The sequence below is a fragment of the Homalodisca vitripennis genome, chromosome 3, assembly GCF_021130785.1.
Source record: "Homalodisca vitripennis isolate AUS2020 chromosome 3, UT_GWSS_2.1, whole genome shotgun sequence".
Lineage (NCBI taxonomy): Eukaryota > Metazoa > Arthropoda > Insecta > Hemiptera > Cicadellidae > Homalodisca > Homalodisca vitripennis.
In genome coordinates, this window is record NC_060209.1 from 177,593,359 (window position 1) to 177,613,761 (window position 20,403).

At 34.9% G+C, this 20,403-nt stretch overlaps 1 long non-coding RNA gene across 1 annotated transcript; it reads left to right on the top strand.

Moving 5' to 3' along the window:
- The first annotated feature begins 440 nt into the window (after positions 1–440).
- LOC124357812 lies at positions 441–10,839 on the top strand. The gene is made up of 2 exons (XR_006921986.1): positions 441–601; positions 9,425–10,839. It is a non-coding gene; the product is annotated as an uncharacterized LOC124357812 (long non-coding RNA).
- Positions 10,840–20,403: the final 9,564 nt, after the last annotated feature.

Consider the following 20,403-nt stretch of genomic DNA (forward strand, 5'->3'; position numbering starts at 1 on the left):
CTTACGCTCATTAAAAGAATAAGGAATGGTGTTAAGAAAATACTATGTTAAATTGTGGTTTTTGTGTTAAATGTCTTGAAAATCCTAACACAGTATAAGCTACATATAGTCACGGGTATGTGCTATATATGAATGTAGAAAACTTTAGGATGCTGCCTGTCTGGTATAGCTCATTACAAAAATAACTTATTTCATATTGTATTGGCACGGTCTTAAATATTATAATCATTAATTGTAATATATGTTTTGAGTTCATACACACAGTTTGGAATGGTAAATTGTTGTAGCAAATAATTGGATAAATGTGGAATTCTTGAGTTTAAAAGGTGCGGCAAAGTCAGGAATTTCCTTGTCACTAGTGGGGAAATCTCCAAAATTAATCTGGCAACACTGTTTCGACTGATGAGTGATGAGACATGCTTGTAGTGGTTTCTGTTTCTGTTTCTTTAGCATTTTACATCGACCAACTGTAAAAATGGTAGCCTATGGCAATACAAAATACAACATTTGAGGTTTATCAGTACATGTGTATTGTGTAGTTCACGAAAAACCTATTCAAATACTGCAGACTGAAAAGACTCCATTGGAAATTTATGGTTCGGTAAGGAAGTTCGTTTATTTTCTACTGAAAACACAAACTAAATTGTAATAACTGAAATAGAACAATCACAGACAACCAAGCAATGTCCGTCTTACATCACATGTTGCTACTTTTAGGATAACATTTTGTTCTTTGAAACTATACATCTGATAGGTGGCCCCCAAGCTCTGGGGTTAGCCCATTTCCTGTGATATTAAATTTGTTTTAATTTTTCAATAATGTTCCTATGCACAAAGGTAAAGATCAAATAACATTTTACTCCACTGGGGGAAGTGACACTGCATTGTAGTAAGTGGCCCATTACTACAATCAAATAATTGATTATCTAAACTACTGAAACCAAACTGAATAATGTTATAAGTATTTCAAATTGCAATATAGTTTAGGTGTTTTTACATCTTAACAAATTAATTATAAATAAAAAAAACTTCTAGGCTATGTGTATTTATAAAATGTAACAAAGGGTAGACTTTAATACAAGGCCTAAACTGGTTATTCTGAACTTAGCATGATTTCAACTTATTAGTTGTAGCAATTTTAATGTAAACAAGAAACTAATATTTTGAGACTTTAAAAATGGCGATGAATATAAGGAAAACATGTAAGATATTTCTCACAAGTGATGAGATTTTGTTTAATTAGCTTGAACATGTGGATTTGGCTCCTGGTAACACATGGGAAGAATTCTTTCCTTAATTTCACTAAAGCTGTAGTTACTTCTTGATATCAAGCTCGGAAAGTTATAAATATTGTAAGGTTTCTTTGAGATCTGTCTAGGCCATAGTTGGTTTTGTTGTTTTGTAATGTTATTGTAAAACTTATGTATTTAAAAATGTAATTTACGAGATTTTTCTTGTTATGGTAATTTATTATAACATGTATTTTGTATGATTTTACATAAATCAAAGTTGGATAATATATCGAATTATTCGATAATAGCAATGGAGTAACGAGTGTAGGCCGCTTATTAGTCTCCCCCAAACAAAAAAGTGTAACATTTAGTTACTTTATACTACGATGAAGGATAACCATGTCTGACAGCTTGTGACCATAAATAACACACATGCATAACCATTGTAGTTGTGATCATTACTCTAATACTGTAGAAATGACACTTTGTTTGATTTAGGATAATTTAGAACAATATTGTTATTCAATACATTAACCCGAGACCTAGAGGACTTTTCAAAGTACTGACTACTTTCTGGAGTTCCCTGCTGCTCCAATAATAATATTTAATTGTAAGTAACTATAATTGAAATGGTTATTTCATGTTTTAGAAAGTTTAGGGTGGACTACAATAAGCGGCCTACATTTCTTACTCAGTTGTTTTTATTGAATGCTTCGATTCTTTTATACATTTAACAATTTATTTAACTTGGCATACAATTTCAACTTATTAATTACAGTAATTTTTGTTTAAAAAATAAGCGTCAAGAAGTAGGCCTAACTTATTTTTGGTGAATTTGAAAATGTTGATGAAATATATGAGTGAAATAGGCCTATGTTAAATATCTTTTAACAGAGACAAGATTTGTTTCATGGCTTTAAGATATGGATTTGGCTCCTAGTAAAACCCATGGGGGAAATCCTTCACTTTATTCCATGAAAGCGGTTGCTCACTGATGCTTGGCCTATCTAGGAAAGTTGTAAATATTGTACAGTTTTTTCTGATATTTAGGTCTAGGGCAAATTTGGTTTTGATAAAATTGTTATGTTATTTTTAAATTTATTCAATTAAAAATTGTTATGAATTTGTTGTTATTAATGTGTTCGGGCATAATGTACAATTCTTCGGGCATACGATTTTGATATAATATTGAAGTTGAATAATATAAAGAATAGTTCGATGATAACCATCGAATAACAAGTGTAGGCCGCTTATTAAAGTCCTGCCAACGTGAAACTGGCCATAGATTCCATCCACAGAAAGAACGAGTACCCAGACCTAGTTCTTATCTGAATCCTAACCTAGTTCATTAACTTAACCCATACAAAACATATATTAATTTAATAACATGAAGATAAATACTACAATTAAAGATTTTAAATGAACAAAGACTACTTTTATGATAGTAACCATGTTCAGGGCAATACTCATTTAACAAGACAAGTTCTGAGAAACCCAATAAATGTACGGCCATCCATAGATTGGTCTTGTCAGCACATAGCCTATAAAATTGGTGTGACTACGAAAACAGGTGCAGCCTAAGAATTATGTTTATATTGTGGTATAGTAGACTGTATCTCAAATATGTATAAAAACTTTTAACAAAATAGGTTTGTACGTTTTTGAGGTACGGCCATCCATAGATTTCGTTTTTCAGTATTTTACATGTAAAATTGATAAATCTCCGAAAATAGGTGTGGTCTAAGAATGAGGGTAGTAATATAATACAGTAGACCATGTATTGAAGGTGTATAGAAAGTTTTATCAAAATCTGCATCTATGTTTTTAAGGTAGGGTCATTGATGGATTTTTTTCTATTCATTTGGCCTGTGAAATTAAGCACACTTTGTTCATGAAAACCGGTATTTTTAGTTTTAGAATGCCAGTTAAGGAGATTTTTTTTTATTTGTTTTCAAATAATACAATTTATTTAATTTTGTTAATTGAACTAGTTCAGGAACAATAATTGATAATATATTTGAAAATTATCCCAAATAGTTTATCAATATAGGAGACTAAGGGGTATCATTGGTTTTTAGGTTGAGGTATAACAAGCTAATGAAGGGTAGATCTTGACAGACAGAAGGAATAATTGGGATACTAATATCCACATAAAAAAGTACAAGGAATAGTAGAAGTCAGAGAGTATGGTTACTGTACCAACTGTATATGAGGTATTTCCCATTAATAGTATTAAAGAGAATTTCATAGTTATGGAAGTTTAAATTGGCCTCACAGTTATCAGATAAGATATTAAAATATTCTACTTTTGTAGTTATTTTCTTAATTTCTTCATAAGAATATTTACGTATTATTCAATTCCAAACAAAGTTCATATTATAGTGATTCAAATCATCACTAAGTTAACACAAGTGAAACTGTAAAGTTGATCACTGTATCATGCATAAGTGAAGTTGTTCACTTGTGAATGGTTTTAGTGCGCACTTTGGATTTCATCCTGTTGTACTAAAGAATAGTTCTTTGTAAAAAAAGTATTTAGCTTTTCTTCTTGTTATATGGTATGATTCTTGGATGTTGGTAGCTGGATTATGTTCACTTGAAGAAAAGCTTGTTGTAGGCTACTGTAGTGCAAGTTTCCAAAAAGTCTGGTCTAATTTAAGCCATTCTCCATTGTTTCAACTTAATTTTTCTTTGAAAATTGTAACAATTTTAAACTCCAAACTCTCAAACATCTAATAATGTATTACATTTGAGTTTACAAACATAATCTCTTAAGAGTCCTCAAAATAAACAATGCCAAACCAATTTTTACACTGTCTCAATTTCATAAACAATACAGTGTCAATCGGCCAGATGAGCTGAATTGGGGCCTTTTTTGGGAAATATTTTTGTTAAAACCATATTCATCTAATAAAATACCTTTTACTTTAATGGCATATGTTATAATCAAAACATTGTTGTGTTCAAAAACTTACATAGTCCTACAGAAGAATGACTTTCACTTATTGGTGGCCTCTTTTAGAAATTGGAAATTTTATGACTGTAATAGCTGAAAAATGCCTTTTGCCTGACATAAATCAACTGAAAGTGAATGATGAAAGTTAAGGTCTAAACCACTTCCTTGAAGAAGAAGAAGATGCTGATTAAATTGAACATATGATTTTCTCAATGCCACTGGCCTAAATATAAGTTAAACACCTATGAACTTGGAAGTTAATCATATTGTTCTAGATATGATAAATGTAGATATTCCAGTGGTACTGTGATTTTTCAACGTGAGTAACCAATTTGTATGTATTTAAGAATTGCAATAAAAAAGAAGATAAAATCAAATTTACTTCGTTCTGACGTTATTGATTTTATCTATAGGTTACACATGGATCTGCACAAGGAGCACATGTATCCAGTATCCAACAGCATGGACTTTAGTATATTTGTCATATTATGGTTTTTGTTATTTACACAATTAATGTATACACTCAAAAAAGTATATGTACTTAAATAACATACATTTATTTAATCCCAAATAAAAATTATCACAATGCACCGTATTATTTGTTATAAAAATGTAATACCGGTAAATTACACATTTATATTGTAATTATATTAAATACCTATTTAAAAAGCATGGAAAACATGAAAAGCTTCCCAACAAAAACTGATTTTGTTGCCATATTTGAAATATATACTTAGGGGAGAGGGGGGCAACTTGTGGACAATTTCAAGATTTTTATTTTTGTATTTTTTTTTTTTATTTTTAGTAATATATTTTGTTTATAGATTCATTAGCTTATTACTGATTAAATAAACTGCATTTCAAGAGTACTAATCAAATAGTTTTTTTATAATAAAATTTTTAGTAAACTAATGCACACTGTCCACAACTGCCCCAATGCGGGGCAGATGTGGACGTACCAATATTTTTACGGGGCACATGTGGACACATAAAAAAATAGAATTAAAAAGCACAAATAATTTTTAAATGAGTATATTTTTAAAAACTACATTGTTCCCTGATATAACTTAACATATCAAATACACTTTTAGTTAGTGAAGTCATTATTTTTAAATGTTTCACACAAGTAAGAACAAAATTACGTAAAATATTACAAGTTCTTTACTCATGTTATGTTTACAATCTTTTGAAAAACAATAGGCCTAAGCTAAATTTGCAATAAATTCTTATATTTCTCCTTTAAACTGAATGCTTTCTTTAAAAACGTTAAGTTATTAGCCAAAAATAAAGGCCTATCCATGTTATATTCATTGAAATCAAATTTAAAGATAAAAGTGCTAACAGCTCTTTCAGTACCCCCTACAACTTTGGGCTGAGCAAGTTTAAAAAACTAAGTCAGTTATGTCCACAATACTCTCATCTGTAACATCAGGCTTCACAAACTTAAAAGAATCAAACAAAATCTTTTTTTCTGAAAAAATTTACTGTGAATTCGGAGAGTCCATGTTTTTCACTTATTTGAGCAACATAGTGCTTAACGCTTTTTTTTTCCCACTCATCTTAACTAAAACAAAATCGTTAAGGTTAATATTGCTTCCATCTTTATTAATTTCCTCATACTCTTCTTCGTTTCCACTTTCTTCACTTAAAACAAGAGGGCTCAGTCCTTCACCAAAAATCTATCGAATCCTGAGATTCTTCCGAGTCGGATGTTTTATCTGAAGACTTCTTGGTAAACTTAAGTTTCTTACAAATCCCTTGCTTAATTTTTCTCCAAACTGTTTTCTCTTACAACTCTTCTGACTAGGTAAAAGCTTAGCTTCTTTTTTATCTTCTTTTCTTAGTTTTCTTCTTCAATTCTATTTTTTTCCGGCGTATCTGTCAATATGCATGTTTTGCCTTTTTTCCTACCTCTGCAGCTTTCCTTTCTTGGTTGAGATTTAGGATAAGGCCTAACTTCTTCAGGTGTCAGTATTTTGTTTGTTGTTTTGTTGAATATTGTAGGAGAGTTGAGCTGTGCTAAGCTAACGTCACACATTGGTCTTGAAAACTATTTTCAGAAGGCCCTGCAATTGGCCCAAATTCACCGTCGTTATCAAAAGGATTTTCTATTTCATCATTATTTTGGGTAGCCCCACAACCTTCTTTTTCAGTTAAAAAGGTCTGAGGCAAAGGTTGCTCAGTCACTTTAGATGGTGCATAGTCATCTTCATTAAAAATCATCTTGTTGTATGGCACGATACCGGTTTTTTTAAACCCAGACAATATGTTCGTCCTCGTGAAAGCGTTATCATAGGCTTTAGCAGACAAACCTGCAACATGATAGATTGAAATCGTCTTTCCTGGGTTCTGTGATATCCAATGATTAAATTCTGCCTTGCAGGTGTTCTTGAAGGATGAAAATACACTCTACATCCAGAGGTTGAAGCCTATGGCTTGTATGAGGCGGAAACCGTGAGCAACACAATTCCATTGTCATGACAGAAATTTATCAGTTCAATGCTGACGTGGCTTTCATGGTTGTCGAGAAGCACCAAAATAGGATTTTCCTTTGATGCACAAGTGTGTTTTTGAATATGTTTCATAATTTGCAAAAACACATCCTGTGTCATCCATTCCGACTTTGTTGCAAAACCAATGCTACCATTAGGGGCACCTGCAATAAAAGCATCTTTAAAAAAAACTCTTGGGAAAACATAGGCTGGGGGTATAGTATTGCCCAATGCAATTTACAATAGCACAGATGGTTACAAGTTCACCTCGTTCAGCTGATACTGTCTGTCCAACTTGTTTTACTCGAGCTGGAGCAACAACTTTTGGTGCCTGCAATACGGTCGTAATACCTGATTCATCAATGTTTATTATTCTCTCATCAGAAAATTTATACTGTTGAGTTACTTTATACAGGTTATCAAAAAAAGCATCTACATTTTTGTTTGTTAAAATTCATGTTTCTTGCAAGGCTGGTATTTTCTGGTTTCCGTAGTGTTAGTCTAGGATGGCGACGCGATTGTATCCTTTCATCCAATCAATGCCAGCAGTTTTATTTTCTTCCCATGTTTTGGGCATTTTACTGCTGACTTTAAGGGCATATGAATATGCAAAATCTCTTACTTGTCTGTAAGTCAATCCATATTGCAATTTACTAGATTGAATCAAGTAGTCTTCTAACATTTCTTCTTCTTCTTTGCTGAAGACCTGCATGGAGCTGTACTTTGAAGTACCTCTTCTAAACGGCAGCACTGACGGGAGATCCACGATTGGTACTTCATTTTCTTCTAATTTTATTTTCCTCTTTTAACTTTTTAAACCGCTTATGCAGCAGCGACTTGGACACTCCATGATCAGCAGCTGCCTTTCGAAAAGAGCAGTTTCCATTAAGGAGATCCTGAAGAGCTCGTTGGATGGCATCTTCAGGTATCGAAGCTCGGTCTGTCTTAGGTGTGTAGGTTCTCACCATTCTACCTGTAATATATAAACTGACATCAGTGGTTAGGCCTGTAAATAAAAAAATTTTAATATTTTTTCCCTTTGATTCATTCCTATAAACACCATGGGTTTTACGCAAATAAAAAACGCAACTCGTTTCTAATAGACCTACTTAAATTTGGTAGGCCCCTAACCTGCTATTCTAAATGGGACTTTATTACATTAAATATAATTCCAATAGATTATAAAATGTAGGAACTGTTTAAACAACATATTTGCTAAAAATACACATACAAATTGGAGTGTTGGGGCACTTGTGGACATGTCCACATGTGCCCCATTTTTAATGTCCACAAGTGCCCCAAGTGACATTTTATTATATTTCCCTCCCAATCTTAGTTTTAGGTTAGGTTTAGGTACACAATACATACATCAAATATTGCCTAAAATAGTGGAGATTCACCCTAATATACTTTTGTTAAATAAAAACGTAAACACAAAAAAATATTTGCCTTCAAACACAGTGCTTCCAATAGATTATAAAATGTAGGAACTGTTTAAACACTATTTGCTAAAAATACACATACAAAATTCTGGGGCAACTTGTGGACATGTCCACAGCATTTTAATGTCCACAAAGTGCCCCAAGTGACATTTTATTATATTTCCCTCCCAATCTTAGTTTTAGGTTAGGTTTAGGCTTCAAATTATGCTAAAATAGTGGAGATTCCTAATATACTTTTGTTAAATTAAAAACGTAAACACAAAAAAATATTTGCCTACACAGTGCTAAGTAGACCATCCTCAGAGTGTGTGTATGAGCTTCAAACTTCCTTCGTAGAGACAATACACTAGTACCATCCTGTGGTAAAACTGTGAACTAAATTCTGCACCTACAAAGCGGGAAATTCAAACTGTCCACTTCTGCCCCTGTCCACAAGTGCCCCCCTCTCCCCTACACAACAGACTAGCAGCTAGTGTTTATTCACACCACCGTACTTGGCACACAACAGACCTAATGCCCCTGGTCATTGTTGATGAGCAACAGGTCTGAGCAGTAGGTTTTCACAATCAGAACTCATCTGTAACATGAATGTACATATGTAATTTTTAACTTTTAATGTGATCATCAATAAATGTTATATGTAATTCATTTGAAATAATAACTGCTAAAAGGGTTGAGTCATGTATAGTAACAATTGTCACCTAATGACAAAAGAAATTACAAAAATAACCATGGTAAATGATTTAACAACGTCGATAAGAAATGAATAACAGTAAAATATGACAGAGTACAATGAAAATGGATCCAGTTTTTATATTGTTTATTACAACCACCGATACTTTATATATAGAATAAAAGATGAATCGATATCAACATATCTTGAATACTAAATCAGTCCCACGGTTCAAATTAATAGAGATAGTTTAAACAATTACATAAATAAAAGAACCACAACTACTACTGAAACACTGAAATTAATTGATAAGTCATTTGAATAATTAAATAAACATAAAACAAATGTATTGCAATCAAGAAATACAGTTAATTATCTTTCATTAATAGTCAATAAATCTAATCGCTTAAATATTTTCATTTTTTACTGGAAGTGGAAGATTAGTTTTCTGGAACATATTACTAATAAATAATTAAAGATACCTTCTAAAAGAGAGACATCATTTTAATATTAATTTTTGTGTTTATTCCTTTTTATGAAATGTTTTGTGTAAAATAAGTATGTTGTGTTTTAACTTTCCATTTGACGTTCATAGTAATCTAATTTACTACTAAAATATTATGTTTCAGATCCCATTGGAGTAAGAATGGAATCATTGTAGAAGGATTTAAGAAGATTGAAACTCCCTTGTTGCTTTGGGTCAGTTAGTGGGAAGCGTATTTTAATTGAAGCTTCTCCTGATTATGGAATGTCAGTGCTTCAATTACAAGGAATATTTCTTTCTTCAATTACAGTATAGTTCTATTGGCTGTTGTTCATCACAACTATAGACTAAATACATATTGATTTTAAAGGATCCAGTTTAGATGTTGGTTTTTGAAATTATGATTTGTATGAGGCCTTTTGGTTACCTGATAACCCTGTTCTTATTTGGTTTCGTGCATTTCCCCTCAAAATGTACCTCACGAAACCATAAGGTAGTTTTATGGCAAAAATAAAGTGGGTACATAAGTCAACTGTTAACAAACCTGTGTTAGTTATGAATTTATTAATGTATATTTTGTTATTTGCTACGCTAATTTATCTTAGATTTACCCTTGGTATTTAGTTTTTTAATGTTTGGTCTTCTGTTTGTTAGATTTACAAGTACAAGTATTACCAGTATGGCCCATTTACAGCCATGCCGGTAGTAATGTTTTCATTCCTATTGTTTTGTTATATAGTATTTATTCACTTGTGATTTAGTTTTTAATAATTGCCAGAGTGCCCATTTACAGTCACTTTGGCAATAACATTGTTGAGTTTGGTTTTTTGTTTATTTTATGTGCTACCCTTATAGTTTAGATTTTAACTATTGTTAGAATTGTCCATCTACAGTTTACCTAGACAGAAAATTGTTGAGTTGTTATATTATTAATAATGATTATATAATATTTTACGGTACTGTTTAAGGTGTCTTTATTTGGCTATACTTTATAGCACGATTAAATGACAACGCTACAACAGTATGCAGTTGTCATATGTACAGAGGCCATTGATAATCTCTTGTGTTTTATGGCCCTTAAAAAACCTGTGTTAATTACACACATCCTGCTGGATGTAGTTTTTTCAGAGGTGGTGTAAAACATGCATGACTGCATGAACGTTTGGCCTCACTGTAATCAACCAGCAGGGTGGTCACCTGACCGGGGAAACCGGGATTTTTCCTGAGAACCGGGAACAACAATAAATTCCGTCTCCAAGAACTTAAAATCAAGACATAATTAGACAGTTTCTTGAATCAAGAATTTATTCATCTCGAAACATCGTATTATACGCGACGTGGATCGTGAAATTGTGAATGAAGATCAACATATGTTCGCAAGCTTCATCTGAGAGTTGAGGAGGTGTCATGCAATATGGAACATGTCCACCAGATCCAACTTTTGGGTAATCATGAAAAACTGTTTTCTCAATTAATAAAACTTATATCTCTTTATTTTATTTGTATAGTTGGTTGTTACCCAAATAGAAAAAAATACATTATGTTTTTTAGATAGGTAGTTATACGAGGGCTGTTTTTTAAGTAAGGGCCGTTTTTTTTTAAATAAACAACAATTATTTTTTTCAAAATACATTTATTTTCAGAATCTACATACTTTTTTTTATTTTTCTACATAGTTGCCTTGTTTGTTAAGGCACTTATCATATCTTAAAACTAAGTTTTGAAATCCCTCTTCAAAGAAATTTGCCGCCTGCTCTGACAACCAGGAGTTCGCGGCCGTCTTGACTTCTTCGTCGTCATTGTAGCGCTTCCCGCCAAGACGATTTTTCAAGTACCGAAAAAGGTGGAAATCTCTCGGAGCAAGGTCGGGACTGTACGGCGGATGATTCAAAACTTGCCAGCCAAAAGAGTCGATCATTTCCTGTGTCCGAGCAGCGGTGTGAGGCCTTGCATTGTCGTGGAGGAGCAGAATTCCCTTTGTCAGCTTGCCGCGTCTTTTGTTCTGAATGGCGCGTCGGAGACTGGCTAGGGTTGCGCAGTAGGCTGAGTTAATCGTCATTCCTCGCGGCATAAAGTTCACTAGCAAAATACCGCGCCTGTCCCAGAACACAGTTGCCATAACTTTGCGCCGCGACAGCGTTTGCTTGGCTTTGACTTTGACTGGAGATGTTGTGTGCCGCCATTCCATGGACTGTTGCTTTGATTCAGGAGTGATATGGGATATCCATGTTTCATCTCCTGTAACAATTCGACTCAACATGTTGTCTCCTTCCTCGTCGTAGCGGGTCAAGAAAGTCAAAGAACTGCTTAATCTCTTTTTTTGTGATCCTCAGTGAGGAGTTTGGGTACCCATCTTGAACACAATTTTTTAAAGTTTAGGTTTTCTGACACAATTTTGTACAGTACTGACCTGGACCATTGAGGAAATTCCATAGAGAGAGTGGTTATTGTGAACCGTTGGTCCTCATGAATTTTTGCGTCAACTGCAGTAACCAAATCTCCCGTGATCACAGATGGCCGGCCTGAGCGATCTTCATCGTGGACATTTTCGCGGCCATCTTTAAATTCTCGGACCCATTTCCGCACTTTAATTTCACTCATTGCCTTGGCACCATACACCTCACAAAGCTGACGGTGAATGTCAGCAGCCGACATGTTTCTTGCAGTCAAAAATCGTATCACTGACCGAATCTCACACGCGGCGGGTGATTCGATAATCTTAAACATTTTAAAGATCCACAGTAATGGATACAGGTTAGCTACAGAGCTGCAACTGACATGAAGTTGTTCGCTAGGAATGCCGGGAGGCGGGGCGCACGCTCGTTACGGCAGGAACTAGTGATGTGCCGAGTCGAATACTCTTTCAACTCGAGTAACTCGTATTCGAATACTTTACCTACCTACTCGAGTCAGCCGACTCGGATTCGCTATTCACATCCTCGGGTAGCGGACCTCCAGCCGACTCGTATTCACTATAATTAATTGTATTCAGTATTCACCCGACTCCTGCAATTCGTTGACCTGCACTGTTGAATGCGAGTAAAACAGAACTGATTCGCGATATTACTTGATTTTATATTCCATTTTTTAGAACCATTTATCTGAGTTAACACTGTATTATACATAACGTGGGAGTTTGTAAAAAATAAAAAAATACTTCTAGTTCACACTTGTATTTAATTCCTATAAAATACAATTACTATATTAAAAACTAACTATTTTAATTTTTATGTAATTTGGTGTAATATTTGGTATTGCATGTAAATTTAAAATATATATATACACACACATCTTATTATGTCTTTTTCCCTATGAATGGTATATGAATAAATTAAACACATAAGATTACAATAGTGTAATATATTTAAGTATTACTATATTATACTATACGAGTATGTTGCACAACATTTCAATTGAATATAGACATCGTAAAAAACATATATCTAAGAAATAAACAGTATCTTTTATATTTGTAATAATGAATTGGGATGAATAATTATAATATATATATATATTATATAATATAATAATATAATATAAATATAATATAATAATAATATAATATAATACAAATGTAATATAATAATAATATAATATGATAAAAATATAATATAATAATAATAATACAATATAATAATTATTTGTCACAGGTTAGTCTGTATTATACACTACACAGTTTAAAACAGAATAGGTACATCCTACATTGAATTTGGTACTGTAGGCTTGCTCCAGCTGTTTAAGAATAAAATACTGTCCAATTTTTTAGGCAGTAGTCTGTTCCTGCGTTCATTGGCAACCATCCCAGCCTTAGAAAACAAACGTTCAGAAGGAACAGAAGTTGCAGGAATACACAAATACATTTGGGCTAGTTTATAAAGTGAAGGGAAAATGTGCTTCCTCTCTTCCCAAAACTGGAGTGGATTCGCTTTTCTGTCTAAATACGGTAGTTCTATATACTGATTTATCAATTATTGTTGCTGAAGAAGTTGGCGTTTGATAAGGTGGTCAATTCAGCTACCTTTTTTTCAAAAGTTTCCCACAGATTGTCCTCTTCTGATTGCCTTGGCTCAGGTTGTGGTGGTAGGCTTTGTGTGTGAGGTTGTCTTGATTCGGGTTGGAGTTTGGTCAGTTCTTCAATTACCCACTTCTGAGCGTTTTGGGCATTGGATTCAACACCAAAGGCCTTTTTCTTAAAACGAGGATTCCAGGAACGTTGCTTTGGCTGATGTCCTGTTATTTTCATAAACATTCAGTCTTTTGTCAATGACTTCAATTAGTGATGATTTTAGATGTTTACCTGCATCTGTTTGGGGGTTCTTTTTTATTAGTACACTTTGAAGTCCTCTTACTAATGGTATAACACTGGATAGTGTAGGGTAAAGCTTCTCCGCACACAAAAATGTTGACATTTTTTCTATAGGCTGGAGTAAAGCAATGCAGTCGTCAATTATATCCCACTCAGAAGCATTTAGAGATGGTACAGGTGACTGTATAAGTGGCAGAGTAGCTGAAAGAGGAATTTTAACTTTGACCAACCGTTCCAACATAAATAAAGTTGCATTCCACCGAGTTGGGACATCTTGCTTCAATTTAAAGCGTTTCTAAACCCATTTGATTTTGAATATCTATCAATTTATAGGAAGATTTAGCACTATGGTTGAAATGAGTCACAAATTGGAACGACATTTGCTGATAATTTTGATCAATTCATCATGTTTTAAATGATCATTTTCATCATTGCCCTTCGATATGCAATCCTTAACGGCAAGATTTAATGTGTGCGCAACACAGTAGTGATTACGCAAATGTAAAATTTCTCTGACAGCCTTTTTAACATTGCTGGCATTATCAGTAACAACAGCGACAATTTTATGATGTACTTGCCACTCTTCTGCAATGTTTCTTATAGCGTTAGCTATGTTATCAGATGTATGATCCAAGGGTAACTCAGAGGTAGATAACACGTTAGAATTTAACTTGGCATCAAGGATGAAATGACATGTTAAAGACATGTAAACTTCTATTACTATCTGACGTCCAGATATCTGTTGTCAATGCAATATTTTCAACTGTTGCTAGTTTTTGTTTAAGGGCTTCTGAGCATACCTTATACCGTTCATCGAGTAATTTGGTCGATAACAGTTTTCTGCTTGGAAGAGTGTAGTCCGGGTTAAGTTTCTTAGTGTAGTTTTTGAAACCAACATTCTCTACTATCTGTAAGGGCTGATAATCTAAAACTATCATGTCTAACAAAGCGTCATCAACAGATTTTTGATTTATTTTGGTAGGTGCTACTAGTCTCATTTGTTTATGGCGTTTGCGTGGAGGTTCTGAATCAAAATTATCACAAGATATGTTGGTATCTTGTGTTTGTGTTCCACTAGTAGAAGCATCATTACTTACGGAATCAACCAAGGGACCTGCTGGAAGATTCGTGCTTGACTTCCTTGAAATTCCAGGAGATGGCTGTCTATCAGAGGTGTCCAAAATACTGAACTGGATGTTTTATTCTTTAGATGTGTTACTAAGTTAGATGTGTTTCCGAAATGTTTATAGGAAGATGAACACAACTTACATTGCACTCGATTATCTGTAGTTTTCTTGTAAAACTCCCCATTACCACAGATTTTTTGTTGTACCGAGGCATAGTTAGATAGAATGAAAATTAATAATGGCTACAGATCACTTTCAAAACATCACTTAGGGTTATGAACAAAATGACTTATTCTGTCTGACAAGAGATGGATCGCGCTAAAAGTTCGGAGCGAGTCGGTCGAGTTCGTAGCGAGTCGTAAGAGTTCGTAACGAGTCGGAGCGAGTCGGACGAGTTCGTAACGAGTCGGAGCGAGCCGGACGAGTTCGTACCGAGTCGTCCAATCTCGGGTTCCCTTTGGTTTGGGTGGGATAGTGATTAGTGAATAGAATACGAAATGCGAGTTGACTCTACTCGAATAGAACGGAATTGTCACTCGAGTCGACTCGAGTGGAGTCTGACTCGAGTTGACGAGTAGAACTATTCGACTCGTCACATCACTAGCAGGAACGCGAACTACTACCGTGTACGGGAGAACGGCCCTTACTTAAAAAACAGCCCTCGTATTTACGGGAGTTATTTTAATTTTTAATATGGACATGTTCCTTTTTGAACGGAAACGCTGGACTTGTCCCTTTCTGCACTGACACAAGTTGGATATGTTCCTTTTTGCTTGAATTAAGACTATAGTATTGGTTTTAAACTATTACTGTTGATATCTCTTAAACAATGATACTACAGTACTTTATCAGAGTATTAACCCTTACCTGTAGCTTAGGCAAATAAGGTATGATTCTGCTCGCTGCTCAGGTGACTCGTTGCTGCACTCTAACACAGTTTAATACCTTTCCAAGAATTTAATACTTGTATATTTAATAAGTACAGTAAATATATTGTATTTTAGTTATAGGCATTGTTTAGTAGGGGAGAGCGGGGCATGTTGAGACAAACTTCAGATTTTATTTTTTACATTTTTTGTTTGAATTATTTTGTAATTGGAAAAATACTGATATTATACTTCAATTAGTTGTGCACTTTTCTATGGTATTGACGCTTTAATTAACTATATATATCTCCCAAAATTAAAATATTTGTTTAATGCTGTAAAGTGTATCAATGTTCCCCACACGGGGGCAAGTTGATACTAGCGAGAGGCAAGTTGATACAAGTGTATAAATAATAAGCTAATAGACATTAAGGTAGCAAATAATCACTTAATAGACAATCGAAAAAATGTATTAAGCAGAATATAGTACAAAGGTAACGTAAGACATATTATTAAACTATTTTAAACACACAGTTTATGAGATTGTGTTCATAACCTACTCAGAATCACTGATTACAAAGTCAGATGTACAGTGAATACAAGTGTACATTTTACAGTCTTTCCCACATTCTATATGGGCCCATTTTTTGCAAGAAATGCACTGTATCCAGTCCTGACCTGGCTTGGATTCGGAGAATGGCTCCAAACATATGAGACACAGGGCGTCGTTCTCTTCCTCCGACTCTGATTCAACCTTCATTTTATTCTTTGGGACGCATTTCTGTTTCTTCACCTTGTTCTTCTCCTTAGTCTGACTCTCTATCATTTTAAAAAGTATTTTTTTGGCGTTTTCTGACTTGGCTACCATTTTAGCTTCCTTTTTTTTGGCTTCCACTTCCAGCCTCTCCTTAACTGGTGTGCTAGTAAGGATAGCGGATTTTAAAGATTTCCTCCCTTTTTTGATATTTTTTCGCTCTCCAGCTTTAGGGTAGGGCGGATTTCTTGAGGGCTTACAGTGAATACGCCTACAGAAACATCCTTATTTGTAGATGGAACTGCAGTTGTAGTCTCAGTTCGGTTCACTTTGGAGTGTAGACCATCAGCGTTGCTTGTCCCAGCTTGAGAAGTCTTGACAGTGCTGTCTTGTGAAGTCATCTCTCTATCCGTGACTGCGCTGGACAAGAAGTCATCCTCAGTAAACACTTCTCTTGCATGGCGCGATTCCTGTTGCTTGAAATCCAGATATAATATTTGTAGGATTTATTGCTCTAGGGAGTGCCATCTTTACTATGCCAAGAATGTCGTAGATTGTTACAGTTTTCCCTGCATTGTTGACCATCCAGTCGTCGACTGAAGCGAAGTAAAATCTTTTGAAAGGCCCATAAACTGACCTGTCAAGCGGTTGCAGGCGGTGGGAAGTGTGGGGGGGGGGAAAGACAACATGACGATACCATTTTCTTTGCAGAAGTTGAGCACTTCAATAGATAAGTGTGATTCATGGTTATCCAAAACCAACAAGCAGGGATTGCCCTTGCTAGATCTTACGTGGCCGTGAAAATGTTTAATGAACGTCAAAAACGATTCAGATGTGATCCATCCGGATGGGTAGGAAGTTCCAATACATCCTGGTGGCCCGTTAATGATGAAGTGATCCTTGAAGAATACTCTTGGGAATACGAACATTGGAGGAACTGAGTTGCCGATGGCACTGACAGCCAATACCATAGTGACAGTCTGCCCCCTTTCTGCTGACGTAGCTTTCCCTACTTGGCGTACTCCTTTCTGAGCTACGATTTTGTTTGGCCTCTGAACTGTTTGCACACCGGTCTCGTCAATATTCCAAATATCCTTAGGTTCAATTTTGTATTAATCTAAAGTACTCTTCAAATTGTCAAAAAATAGATCAACATTGACTTTATTAAAACTGGTAGCGCGACTAAGGCTCGTAGCCTCAGGCTCCCTGATTGATAGTCTAGGGTGTCTTTTCATAAATAAGCTAAACCAGTCCTTTGTAGCCATTTTATGGTTAATCCATGAATCAGGTAATGTAATGATATTCCTATTAGCCATAGCAAGTTCGTAAGCTAAAACTTTGATGTTTTGTGGTGTAAGTCCGTAGTAGATTTTTGAAGAGTGTATTATATACTCTTCGAGTTGAGATTCTAATTGGTCTGGAAAAATTTGTCTTGGTTTGGCATACCCCATTGTAACGGTTTGACCTTGCGATTCATCTTTTTTTCTTATAAATCTAAACAATGTCATTTTGTCGATCTCAGAGGCTACAGCTGCTTCCCGCAAAGACATGGTTTTGGTCTTGACAGCTTCATAGGCTTTTTCAAAGCTCTCATCCGGGACTTTCCCTCGATCTGTCTTCCTGGTATAATTCCGCACCATGTTTCTGTAAGAAAAGACAAAACTCTAATTTTTACAATATTGGGGTACGTTGATACACTGTATCAATTTTCCCCAGCTACGCGTATCAACTTGCCCCATTGAACAATTGTCTCTTAAGTCTAACTTAAGTCTCTAAAATATAAAGTCCAGAAATATGAAACTATCATGGAATTCTTACCAAGAAACAGGTGTTTAACTGTGGTAACAGTGAACTTCCTGAATATTATCCTCTTGCTGGTACGCCAACTCAAACACACTAGCCAACAATTACTTTCTACTCATGAAAACACAATTTCAACAATAAAAACACGTAGAGTACTCTGTTGACAGCTGGACGCCGTGTGGCACTGCGTCTCGGTAAACAACAGCCTCTACTGACTCATGTCCGCCCTGCGCATGCGCGTTAGCTCACAGTCACATCTGTATCAACTTGCCCACGTATCAACTTGCCCCGCTCTCCCCTACAATAATGAAAAAATCACATTTCTAATACATTTATTTATTCTAATAAAAATGTTACAAAAATAATTAACTTTATGAGAAAAACCAAGTGTAAACTTAACCCGGGATCACTCGCGTGTTAGGTTGAATCTAACATTTGGAAATATTGAATAAAAACTCATTTTCCATTAATTTTTTTGTTTTTATTGTACATAATTGCATCTTAAACAGTACTTTATACATTATTATGAAACATTTTAAATGGTTTGTTATAAAAAAATATACATATTGATTATATGAGCAGTTTTGAAAAAATGCCCTCGAGTGCCAAAATAAAAAAAAAAAAACATTGTAATATTCTTAAAATGTACATTTACATAAACATGTACAGTCTCTGATTATCACAAAGGTGTTCTTGATCATTTACTCTGCAGCTGCGCACTGGAAGCATGTCAGCACTGTAGAAGAAATATGCTCTTTGCATACTGCGTGGTTACAACCACTACATCTGGCCTGTGTATACCTGTTTTTTCTAATAGGACAGTATACACATCGGGTTTTTTGTCCGTCTTCTGGAGGTGGTGCTGGTGTTGCAGGTGTTCCCACAATGCTCTTGATCTTTTGGCGAAGTGCAATTGATAAGTTCGTCAGTGATGACCGTCTTGTAATGTGGGGGATTGCAAGTGCTCTAGCCAACTCGGTTAAATACTTCCGTCTGGGCATTAGAATGTTTGTGTTACTCTTCAGAATTATCTGGCTGTTAATGGCTCCAATATTCAACAAAGAACAAAATACAGTGAACGGCCATCTGTTACTAATCCTTGAAACACAATATTCTGTTTTCATTCTGTCAACCACATCTACACCTCCTTTTGTGAGGTTGTAAAATGTGATTAGTTCTGGTTTCAAATTATCACCACTTTCTTCGTCAATCACTCCTTGTTTGTGCATGGTTGATCCGACTAAAACATTTTTATTTCTCTTTGGAATGTATGAGGCTAGCATACAGTTGTTTGGGCTTTTGGAGAAGGCAAATATAGTACTCTTTACTGCACGTTCACGTAAATTGGTCGTGAGTTCTAAAGGGAATTGGCGCTTATTTTTACGAACAGTTCCTACTACAGTAAGTCTGTGATTTGCATAGAGGTCATTAGCCAATGGTATGTCCATGAAATAATTATCCATTGTAACATTTCTTCCGGAGTTGTCAATGGGTTTTATCATACGTTTTACAACACTCACTACATCATTGCCTAAATCAAACTCTCCTGGAGGCTGTTTTCCAGGATAAATCTCGAGGTTGTTTGTAAAAAAAAGTCCTTGCATCAACCAGTGCGTAAATCTTTATCCCGTATTTCGCGGGTTTGTTGGCAATATATTGCCTGAATTGGCACTTGCCCCTAAACGCCTCCAACATTTCGTCTAGAGTTGTTAATGCACCTAGATTGTAGGTGTCTTGACATTTTTTTACAAATGCCTCAAACACGTCCCGTATTGGTGCTAAGTTATCCTTAGTTGATCGGGCAGGTCTTGTGCTCTTCTTATCAAATATTATGGCCTGAATGAGTGTTTGGAAACGCTTTTTAGACATCGTAGCCACAAAGAAATCAGGAGCAGTGCCATCATTTGCCCAAAGCTCATCAATATTCAAATGGTTACCTTTCTTGACTCCAGCCAAATACAAAATACCAAAAAATGCGTGTAATTCGCAAAAATCTGTTTGAGGGCAGTCTTTTTCTCCTCTTGTGTACTTTTGGCTCATAACTAACAGCTGTTCATTTGTACAACGTACTATTTCATCAATTAACGTGTCGGGAAAAAACAATTTCCACGTGTCATAAATTGTGTTAGAATGACGTGCCATAGCCTTTACTCCAGGTAGTGTTGTAATTATATTTTGCCTAGGTGTTCTTGAACTGGGAGGTTCATGTACATTCCATCCCGTGATTTGGTCTCTTCCTACATAGTACGGTTGTAAGTTAGAGACTAA